At 37.3% G+C, this 11,196-nt stretch overlaps 1 long non-coding RNA gene across 1 annotated transcript; it reads right to left on the bottom strand.

Moving 5' to 3' along the window:
* Positions 1 to 1,063: 1,063 nt before the first annotated feature.
* LOC308070566 lies at positions 1,064 to 9,151 on the bottom strand. Its single transcript, XR_013930754.1, has 2 exons — positions 1,363 to 9,151; positions 1,064 to 1,256 (listed from the first exon to the last, which is right to left on the bottom strand). It is a non-coding gene; the product is annotated as an uncharacterized lncRNA (long non-coding RNA).
* Between the last annotated feature and the right edge of the window lie 2,045 nt (positions 9,152 to 11,196).

Below are 11,196 nucleotides of genomic sequence, written 5' to 3'. Positions count from 1 at the left end.
ATACTCAGGATGAGAAAGTCTAACATTTCATCATGCCTCTTCACCTGCTGAAGAATGATATTTGGGTGGAGGACTCAGATCAGAATGATGTGAATTACTATGTATTTCTGATTGTCAGCACAATGTTGTAAGCAGTATCAGAAATCTAGGCAGGATTTTTTTCTTTATAATGTCCTTTGTTCCTGAAAGCATTTTTTCTTATTTTGATTAGTTAATAATTTTAAAGATATCTGGATGCACATACCTAGCTCTCCAAACTGCAGAAGTTATTTTCTAATGTTATTCATGCAAATATGTGACTTGCATTTTACCTTTGACATTACTTACAACTCCTAGTTGTTTTAATAAGCCTGCTATGACACTGCAAAAGTTCATCAGTAATCTGTAGAACTTGGAAAGCATGCTGTATTTCAGTACTGCATATAAATGAGAAAATATATAACCATGAAAAGCTAATAGTCCACAAAGTAATCCTGATTTGTATGGAGACCAAAATGTATGGAGACCTAAAACTTTTCAGGGAGTAAATATGACGATTCCAGATTGCTGACATTTCTAAAAGTGGAGAGGTATTTCAAAGAATTATAATTTCCAATACTTAACATGCTCTGGAAGGCTTTAGGTGGAACTAACGACTTTTAAAAAAAGATTTAGTCATTATTAGTCAATCAAGGAGTTAATATATTTTGAAAGAAGATACAATACAGTGGGAAAGCAGATTCTTAAAGCTGAAGATAGGGATTTAGTATCAAATTCACAATGCACATGTAAATCAAGAGATAACCACACAAATGTCTGTATTTTAAAATCTTTCCCTAATCCAGTCGTCATCTGATTACTTTAAATGTCCTGGAGCCAGGTAGTATTTGTAACCTGTCATAATCAGCAATACCTCTTGTTTCCTCAGTTTTAGAAAATGTTTATTTTACCAGTAACTAGAAATTCCTTGATCTTTTCATTTCAAGGCAGTCTGGAAAATCCAGTGCTCATACTTGCAGTTGCTAATTGGCTTAGGAAATACTGTGAAACAGGCAGGTGTTATTTGGTTGGGGGGGGGGGGGGGGGGGGGGGGGGCGGGAGTAAGGAAAAAAACATCGATTAATTCACTACAAAACATTGAAAGTGGTAATCTCCACAGCAAAAAGTACAGGCACAGGTACTAAATTTCTCAAATTCAAATATTTTTATACATATCAAAATCATTTGTGAAACTTGTGATATTGGATATATTTGGGTTTGGGGTACTATTATATAGGCTGTTAGCTACACAATTGTCATTAATACATTGTAAATTTCTTTTATCCTGAAGAAGGATGAGTTTAGACTCAAAGATATATATATAGATATATATATATATATTACAGATATTAGGAGGGAGCATTGAAAAGCCTTCAGTTAAAGGTTTGTGTTTTCTATATCTCCACAAACATAAATCTGTAAGGGGAAATATTCCTCAAACATTCAAGCACTTCTTGCCCCAGATTTTCATCTCACATAAGGAATCTCACTGAAGGGAATCATATTTCATGTCTGAATGACAGGTCAAGGGACCAGACCCTAAAACTGTATAGTATTTTTTATTTTAAAAAAATGCAAAAAGGCATAATTTCTGAAAACCAAGATACATTTGCGGAAAAAAAATAAACTGAGGATTCAGATGCAATATTTTCTGCTCTAAAATGGAAATAAAGACAAGATGTATTTATACAAAACTTTAAAAGACATTATTCAGCCCAAATCAGCACCATTGTAAAATTCGTAATACATTTGCAACTAAAATGATGCAGATTGCTTCTGCAGCTCTGATTACCCGGTGTGTTTACTGGATGACATATCAGGTTTTCTTAAATGGCTAAAGTGACAGTGGAGTGCCTCGCAGCTACAGCTATGCCCAAACTCCTAAGAATAGTTATTTAACAGAAAACCTTTGGATAATGTGTTCTAATGAATAAGGAACAGGGGAAATACCTTAATGAGAAGCCAGTCTTAAATTGCTAAGTCAGACTTGATGGAAAATATCCACGAAATAACATATTCTTTTTTCCCAGCTGGTGAAGACAAAAACTCTGCATGTAAAAACTAATCTGAACCAGGCTAAAATAATTTGTAAAATCCTACTAGGGAAGAAAGATCTGTGCGTGACTGTCTTTAGTGTCTCTTCTGGATATCTGTAGCATTCAAATCAGAAAATCTCATGTTCCAGTAGCTGATCAGGTTTAGACAGCACATAAGTTGTTTCAACTCTTTCTCTCTGAGTTCAACAGAAGATCAGAGTAGTGATTTAAGCTCTTTTCTGGCTTGAGAAAAAAATAATGGTTTGAAATTAATTTCCACCTGGGTTTTGGCCAGTTCTCTGGCTGAATGTTTTTGTGCATGTGTCAAATCCCATCCAGAATATCTCTGTGCTCTCCAAGGAAAATCATCCTGTGTTGTCCTGTTAAACACCTCACTTCAAATTGTTGCATCATTTCAATGACCAATCGGCTGATTAAAATGATGTGTCAAACTGGAAATAAGACTGTACTGTTATAGACAGACAAACACAGGAAACTGGAGATTCAATAGCCCTAGGACTCCAGGCACTGGTCTTCATCTGCGTTTCAGTGATGTCCATTTCATGCATATTCTTGCAAAGAAGTGTAAGTATAATGGAGAGAATACACTGAAAAAAAGCTCTGTGCTTTGGATAGCAATTAGCTTTGTTATTTGATATTTATTTAAATAACAAAAGATGTGAAAGTCTAAAATGTAGGTCATGATCAAATGACTGATTTACAAAACAGTAATGAGAGAAGGAGGTTTGGTAGTGTGACTTTAGCCTTTTGTCTCCTCCTGATTAAGATGATGTTGAAATCATCCAATGGGTGACAAATATAATGTATTATAATAAATGATATAATGTATTACCATAAATATGATTAAACTACCTCCAAGCTAAAACTTTCAAAAATCTTTCCCTCCTTTCCTCCAGCATAAACCCTGATTAAAATTCAGAAGTTTCTTTTATGCAGTTTTCAGAAAAGAATGGTGAAGCCTTATATTAATTAGTGACCTAGAACTCTGCTTACTGGGAAAACTGTCCTGATTTGTGGAAAGCATAAGGTCATTTACTTGATATTATTAGTTTCTAGTTTCATTTGTGTTCAGCTCTGTCAGTGAACCGGGACTTTCAATGGAGCTTTAAAAAAGACAAAAACTAACCAAAACAAAACTTATTAAGTTATCCCTTCCAGAAAGCTGCCAACTTAGATGATGCATAACCAATTTCTCTCACGTAGTACAACTCACTCTTTTCATTCTTTTACAGATTTATGATGCTTTAGGTTCCCCTGTGTTTGGGAAACCATGCAAAGCTCAGAAGCCTCTGATTTGATAAGAGGTTTTGAACAATATTTTGCTAACTTTTGACAAGATAGCTCAGGGCTAGATCCAATAAAAATACATTATCCTTCTTCATTGTGAAGCTCTGAAAAATTGATTTTTATATTGGATTGGACCATTGGCTTGTTAAAGAAACTTAACTTGATAACAACACCCTTTATCCCCTTAGGTGCTATCATTCTGTGTTAGGAGGACTGAAACAGTGCAGCATATATAAGGAATATTATCTAGCCTTGTGGGGTCAAGGAGTTATCTTGCAGCACAGCCTGAGTCACAGGGCTGTGCACTGGAATAAGAAAGCAGGGCAGAGGGCTCCTCAGGGGACAGAAGAAAAGAGAAGAAATCTTTTCCCATTCTAGGATATAAAGTGATAGCAGAGCTGTTCAGCAGCCACTTAGTGATGCTAATACTCTTTTTTTCCCAGAGAGGCCTATTTATAAAGCCACATTTCTTTCATTATTTTCAATTGCCAGGAATATATAAAATAAACATAGGCAAGGATGAACCCCTCTGATGTAGCTCACTACATCCCTCTCCAGTTTGGTAGTCAATATTTGTTATACCTCTCTGCTCAGACCACTTAAGTACTCTTAATCCACTTGAAAAGTCTTGTTTGCTTTATGTTACGCTGAGATTACAGTTTCATAGAACACTGTCCCTGGTCCAACCCCCCACATAAATAATACAGTTTTAAACCATCATCCTTGTTCTCACCAAGGCTTCTCCCCCTTTCTTCCAGATTGATCTGTTTTAGTATAATTCCTCAACATCTATTTTCTTGAAATCTGATTCCCTTGAAATGCACATTCCAAGTGAAGTGTAATAGTAAGAAGCAGTGGGAAGACTCAAGTATTTGGGGTACTAAACTGAGAAGTAACAAGAGGATGAATGATTCAGTTTTAGTTTGTAAATAGTTTTAAGGTCAACCTTCTAATAAAGTGTTCAATGTATTTATTATACATGAGGTATTTCTGCTGTTAAAATCACTTAGGAGTGGGGTATCCCCTTGCTTTGATGTATTCATGGCACAGAGAGGAGATACGGAGATCTCTGCTTTTTCTTTCTCTGAGCAGCCCTGCCAGCCCAGCTAAGGCTAGAAGAACAGGCTTCTGATAGTGAAATCACTCCTCAGTTTTAGAAAACATGGTATGTTTGAGCTTTTCTGGGGAGGCGGGGGGAGGGGGGTAGAAAAGGAAGAGTTGCCCTAGGCATAAACTGCATTTACATACTTGATTTTTAGAACAGGCATTTCAAGATTATACATGAGGCAGCAACCCTCTGAATTGCATATGAAAAGGACTTCAGGTATTTCCAGTAGTATAACTAAACAAACATACTACAACACAAGAAATTCTGCTTCTCTGTTTTAGATACAGTTTATCCTTAATTTTTGAACCACTAAGTGTGGAAAATTTCTTTGTTCCTCAGTACTGGAGCAATGCAGCAGGCTAAATGGAAGAACATGGGAGGATCACACTTTGGCAAAGTGTCTGCTGCCTCTGTCACTATTCCCTATAGCACAGAAAGAGAAGGAAATTACCCCTGCCTGCCTGCCTGCCTGCCTGCCTGCCTGCCAGCCTGCAGCTTTACCTGCCTGGGTAGTCTGCTACATACGGTTCTTAATGCAATGACTGTCAGGCAAGACAGGTAAAGAAGTAAAGAGTAAAGAAGAGAGGGCACAGACATGCCTCTTTCTCAAGCACCAGGTTACCACTGGCAAAAGCATGGACATGGACATGCTTTGCCCTGCAGGGATGAAGAGAGCAGCAACAAGAGCTGGATGCCTAACGCATGTGAACATGGCTGCTGCTGCTCCTGTGTAGTAGCTGCTCTGCTGGGGCCTGAAAGCCAGGGCATTTCATGGAGGAGGTTGGGAAGGAAAGCAAGTCGTGGATACGCAGATGCAAACACTTGCAAATTTAAATGCCTAAAATCAGTGGAACAGTATCAGTTGTTCCAATTTTATTTGAATCTTACCTGCTTTGCATGCTCTCTGTATTTTGATTATGCAGGCAATGCATTATGCTGTATGTAAACTCACACAGATCATGCAAGGCAGGAGTACAATGTTGTCTTTGAAGAAATTAAACTGTCATTACAGTTAATGTTAAACTCATATACTTAAATGAATTTTATATTTTATGGTAAATTAAGAGAAAGAAATTCTATTTCTTTTGAGACTAGTGGTGATCTTTCTCAAATTCAGTTGCCGCAGAAACAGTATTTCATGTTCAGTGTAATTCCATCAGATATACTATACTTGGGTATAATAGCTGGCAGTGTGTGAGGAAACAACTCATGAATCTTCAGTAAATTAGGTTTACCTTTTTTCTCAGAGCTACATGGATCTTGCCTGCCCTCAGCTGGATTTATGGAGGGCTCATTGAAAAGTGCTGGTGAGAAATATATTTGAAAACCAACAATATATAATGTTATATAAGAAATAATCTTTTCAGCCTGGCCAATGACGTTACATTATAACTAACAGAGAGCAGACTCCTTCAGGGATTTCTGAGAGGGAAAAAATAAGCAGTAGGAGAAAGAATGAAAATGAAGAAAGGTCAAATAAAATGTGGGACTAAACAACCCAGTAAAAGAATGGGCTTTCTGGCCCTAACTGCATAAGACAAAAAGATAGCCTCATTTCAATAGAGCCAAATGCCATCTATTTTGCTGTCTTCTAGATACACCAGGTCTCCTTCAGTCCCTGAGAAGTAAAAGGAAAATCTTTATAGAAAGAACAGACTACTTTGCAAAGCAGCAGTGGTCAGAGGCAATCTGCTGAAAAGTACATTCACTGGGCAGCATTCAGAAAAGTAATCAAACACTCTATACTCCTCTGTGTTAAATAAGTTTTTTAAAAAACTCTGAAAATAAACAGATAAAAAGCCCAGCTAAGCTGTAGTGATAATTGACCATTTTGTTAATGAAAAATAGCAGCTGCTGAGATGGTCAAACTTGATATTCAAAAACGAAAGAGTCAGGCTTGTACTCCTTATATCTTCCCTCCTTCCCGCACCTTCTTTCCTTGTTATGCTATGAAAAGGTCATTTATTGAATGAAAAGTGTGATTAGGAGAGGAAAACAACAAATAACTCCAAAGCCAGATATAGGATTTATCAACTCCTTTTAGATTACTCACCCTCCATCTCCATTACTGGGTATGCTTCTGAAATCATTCTCCAACCAACATAAATGATGATGTTGCTATTCCTCTTACTAAGTCTCCCCCTGATGTTTTCTTGTGGTATAAAGTGCTTAATGAAACAGATAACTGAGCTCGGAGTTTTGAGATCCTATACCTCTGAAAAGCTTTCCAGCAATTTTAAATGTTATTTATCTTATTTAAGGTATCACCAAGGGTCAGGCTGCTATGTGAATAAATACTGAAATTATGAAAACCATAATTTTGTTATGAAATTAATAATTCCACTACCTCTCCCCTCTTCCTTTCTCTCCTGTCCATCTGAGATGAAAAAGCCAATCATATCCTCATAACCCTATCTTTCCCCTGCAATATTTGAAAATATAATCCCTCTCTGCAACTTATTTTAGGTATCAGTACCTGCTCAATTGCAAAACCTCCATGACATTTCATCACTACAGCTCTCACTGCTCCCCAAGGCGTGCATGTTAGGTAAGCACAAACACCATCTAAGAAATGCCTAGGTCCCTCAGAAAGGCATCAATCTGGATGACTTAAAAAAAGATAATCACATGCTATTAAAGTCTTGGTTTCATCAAATCTCAGACAGCTTTATTTATCTATTAGTATACTCTTATACAGAAGGAGCAAAAAGCAGCAGAATGTACCTAAGAACTCCATACAAGTGATGCCAGCATACTTTTGTATTTCATTGTTAGATTTTGTGGGGGCAACCAGGAATGGCCTCCTCATCCTGTCAAATTATACTTAAATATTCTCTTACCCTTCCAGAGGTTATGCAGAGGTTCCAACATTTTGGACGAACAGAACCATTCTTTTAATTTCTCTGCCTTCCTGCAAAGACAAGATGAATATCTTTTTCTTTCTGCTTGTGTAAATTTCATGATATCTACACTATCAATATTAATAGCTACTTTTCTGACATTCAGTTGGAGATGTTCAGGAAAAGGTTACAAATTAAATTTCAATTACGAGAACAACAATTGAAACCCACTAAGGAAACCTTTTAAACAAGGAAATAGCAAATCTTGCCTCAGAAAGTGCTTTTTCTGACTCCTCACAGTCGAAAGGAGGAACATCCAGACTACCTGATGGTCGTCTTACAATGGTGGAACAAGAAGCCAAAATCAAGAAACCATCACACCCCAGTCTGATTGATTCCTCTAATGTCAGCTGTAAAATTTCATAGATAAACAGAAGATCTTGGAAGAGTATGAGGACCTCATTAGTACAAAATTTTAAATACTTCTTCCCATGAAAAAAGCTGCATCATTGCTGCCACACAAAGAAGTACAGGTGCAATTTTGCCAGTGGTGTTTAGTTGTTTACAGTAAGCACACAGCATTACTTAAAAATGTATACCATAGCCTACATATGGACGCTCTCAGCATGTTTCCAGCCAAGAGATCCACAGCAGGGACAGAATGTAAAGACAAGGACAAATTCGTGCCCAACTTTCTTCTCAGAGGTAGTCGGCTGGTATTTTCCTTTGAGAAGACAATAGTGACAAACGTAAAAACGATGTGGATGAGCCACTTGATGCACAGGACAAAAAAAGTTTGCATCCATGAATGCAGAAGTTACTACCGATGGAAAGATTTTATGGGTAAAACCCAGACATTGATAAACCCAGGCCTGCTGAGCTTTGTTTATCCTTCTGCTAAATAACTCCAGTGTTAAGTGGGAGCCTAGAACGTCCTATTCCTATGCATGGCTGCTAACCAAGAGGCCTATGGTCCCCTAAAGTTAATTCCTTCCTTTGTTCTTTAATTAGTTAATATTTGGAAAGATTAAAAGCTCCATTTAAGCACAATGGGTTATTTATTATTATTACAACCTCAGCTCCTGGACTTAATCATTTAATCAGTACCTGTCTGCCTCATGAGGAAGCGATCACACAAAATTGTTTGAGAAATGGGGAAAGGAAAAAAATACAATTTACAAAACAAAAAAGGATTGCAGGGAAATTTTATCACTAAGTATTCCTAAATAGCTGCTATGAAGAACCTTGTAAATGGGGTGGGGGGGAAGTGCTATTTTTTGTGTAGTTTATTTTTACAAAAATCAAAGTCGCAAAAATTCTTTCTTCATGCACTGTAAAATGCATTTGCAGGAAAATTTCTATTTGGGGTACCTAAGACTGCTTATTAATTTAAAGAAAACTGGAGATCACAGGAGTTTTAATAATAGCAGTAAAGTCTAGTTTTTTCAGTGGTGATCTGAGGTAAGATGTAATTAATTCCTGAAACACAGGAAAATTCTGAAATTACAGACAAGAATATATTTATTCTGAAATATGTAATCATTAATCTGTTTCTGAAACTAGATGATATTGAAGCAATGTATATTACTAAGATATAAAAAAAAATTCAAAACATGTACATTTTTCCATAAGAAATTACATAGCTAAAAGCCATGAGAACACTATTTTCTGATATTTTCAAAATGAAATTTCTTTATTTTTCTATTTAGAATTATATTTTCATTCACTGTTTAATTCAACTTTACCTTTTTACTTAAGAATAATGGAACAACACATTATATTTTGAGCTAAAAATGGGGAATTTCCTTTCTTAGAAAGTATTACAGTGTTATAGTAAAGGCAGTAGAGCACAAATATTTGGAATTTACAAACAGCCCCCAACCTGCATACATTCAAGATGCAGATACAGTTCTTTCTTAAAGGTATGTGGTCCTAGAAGCGGGAGGACAGACTCGCAGGTTAACAACCAACAGTAGAGAAGGCTATTCAGTTTCTGGCTGAAGTCATCAGTTAGCTGGGAAACAAGATGTTTGTTTAGAAGCAAAATATTTTACTTTGTTGGTTTGTCTTCAAACTTTGCTTCACTGAGGATAAGGTTCTGAGTCTTCATAATTTTCAAACATGCCTAGTATTTATATCCTTAACAGGTTGCATTCAAGGTATTTGTGTGAACCAAACTATTATTGAAATATCTGAATACCAAGATGATGTGGTCTCACTAGTGTCTTTAAATTAAAATGGAGCAGCAAGTACTTTGCTTTTATGTTGCAACATGAAGATAGAAAGCTTCACTTCTTAATTTCTGTGGCACTTCACTTCCTACCAAATGCAGTGCCATCATCATGGAAGCATCACGTTTTGTACCAAGTTTTGCTGAAGCAGCTTAGATTACATTCAAATAACTCTTTACTGGCTCACACTAAAACAGTAAGTCAGTTCAGTACTAACAAACCCACACAATATGACCTGTACTTGTGCTCTTTTGGATGACTTGTTCGCTGAGTGTTGCAGAAAGTGAAATCACAGGAAATAATCAAAAGGCTTAAATACATACAAAAATCCATTGCAAAGGACTGTACTCTTGATGCCTGGGCTTGTACAATTATTTATTCTGTTGGCAGCCTTGTGGAAGACACTGTGTTTGAGCATTTAGTAATCTTGGACAAGCCATGTCTGCTCTGCTGGGCCTTATACTTAGGTTTTAAGAATCCCATACATTAGCATGAGTAACTGCTGTAAGGGAACCTGCTGAAGTGCCCTGTGCCCACCCATGCTGCACACTAGTGAGTGTTATGACAGAGATAATATTCAGTTTGTCAGAAGATAGATGGGTTTGATTTTTACACAAGATAAAAGGCACCACAGCATGGGAAAGAGGAGGAATCCCTCCACAGTTGGCACCTGTGCAGCGTGCCATGGGAAAATCCATCCAGGACCTGTCTGATGCTGCATGAAAGCAAGGTTTCTAGCATCTGAAGAAGTGGAAGATTTACTCTCTATCTGTATTCATTTTGTTATTCTGTTTTATTAAACATCTATTGTACTAAACCATTTGTTGCTGAGCTGCTGTCATAGAGAACCAGAAAGACTCTTCTCACCACTCCCACCCAACACCTGCACAGAACAGTTCTCTCATTTTGGGGCATACCACCATTATGCAATGATATCATGGTTTATAGTGTGCCACCCTAAGCTAAAAGCTTATTATAAGGTATAAAATTTATACAATAATATAAATCTGTGCAGGTTGGGAGGTATTAGGCAGCTGTGTGAGGTCACTGTAACAGCAAGCGATTACAGAAAATCCACATAGCTTCCCGATATCTAAAGAACAGTACAAGTACATCTTGTTTGTCCTACAGCCCTTGGGGGGTGCGGGGCTCACAAAGTGTTGAAAGAGCCAGTACCTCCTAGGAATAGTAGTATACCTTTGCTCACCAGGACGCCACCCCTCAGTTCTCCTCAGATCCCTTGCTTTTGTTCATGCCTTTTTCCCCCCAACAAGTGTCCAACTTCTGCCATTTATCCTGCTGCATTGCTTGCTCCTGTGCTTCCTGGCCTAAAGTCACTGTCTTTCTCTAGCTTTCCTTCTGCGCGCTCCACTGGCCACCAGGCTTTCCTTCTCTAGTCCATGTCCTACATAGCACTCCTCAGCATGTGCAGCCCAGCTGCGGCCAGTTCCAAATTAAACACCCTCTTAGGGTTATTCATACTGCAGAATTTCTAACCTCATCACAAACAACACAGATGTTATTCTTACAGATTTTTAGCTTAGTAGGATTATTTAGATTACACTCACAGTATGCGGTATGGTTCTATAACATAAAAAAAACCTACAATACATATCCCCAAAAGAAACATTCCTCAGGTTTAGCTCAGTGCTATA

Source organism: Falco punctatus (genome assembly GCF_963210335.1).
Source record: "Falco punctatus genome assembly, chromosome: 1".
Taxonomy (NCBI): Eukaryota; Metazoa; Chordata; class Aves; order Falconiformes; family Falconidae; genus Falco; species Falco punctatus.
The sequence above is the reverse complement of the archived record's forward strand: the minus strand, read 5'-3'. Positions and strand labels throughout refer to the sequence as shown.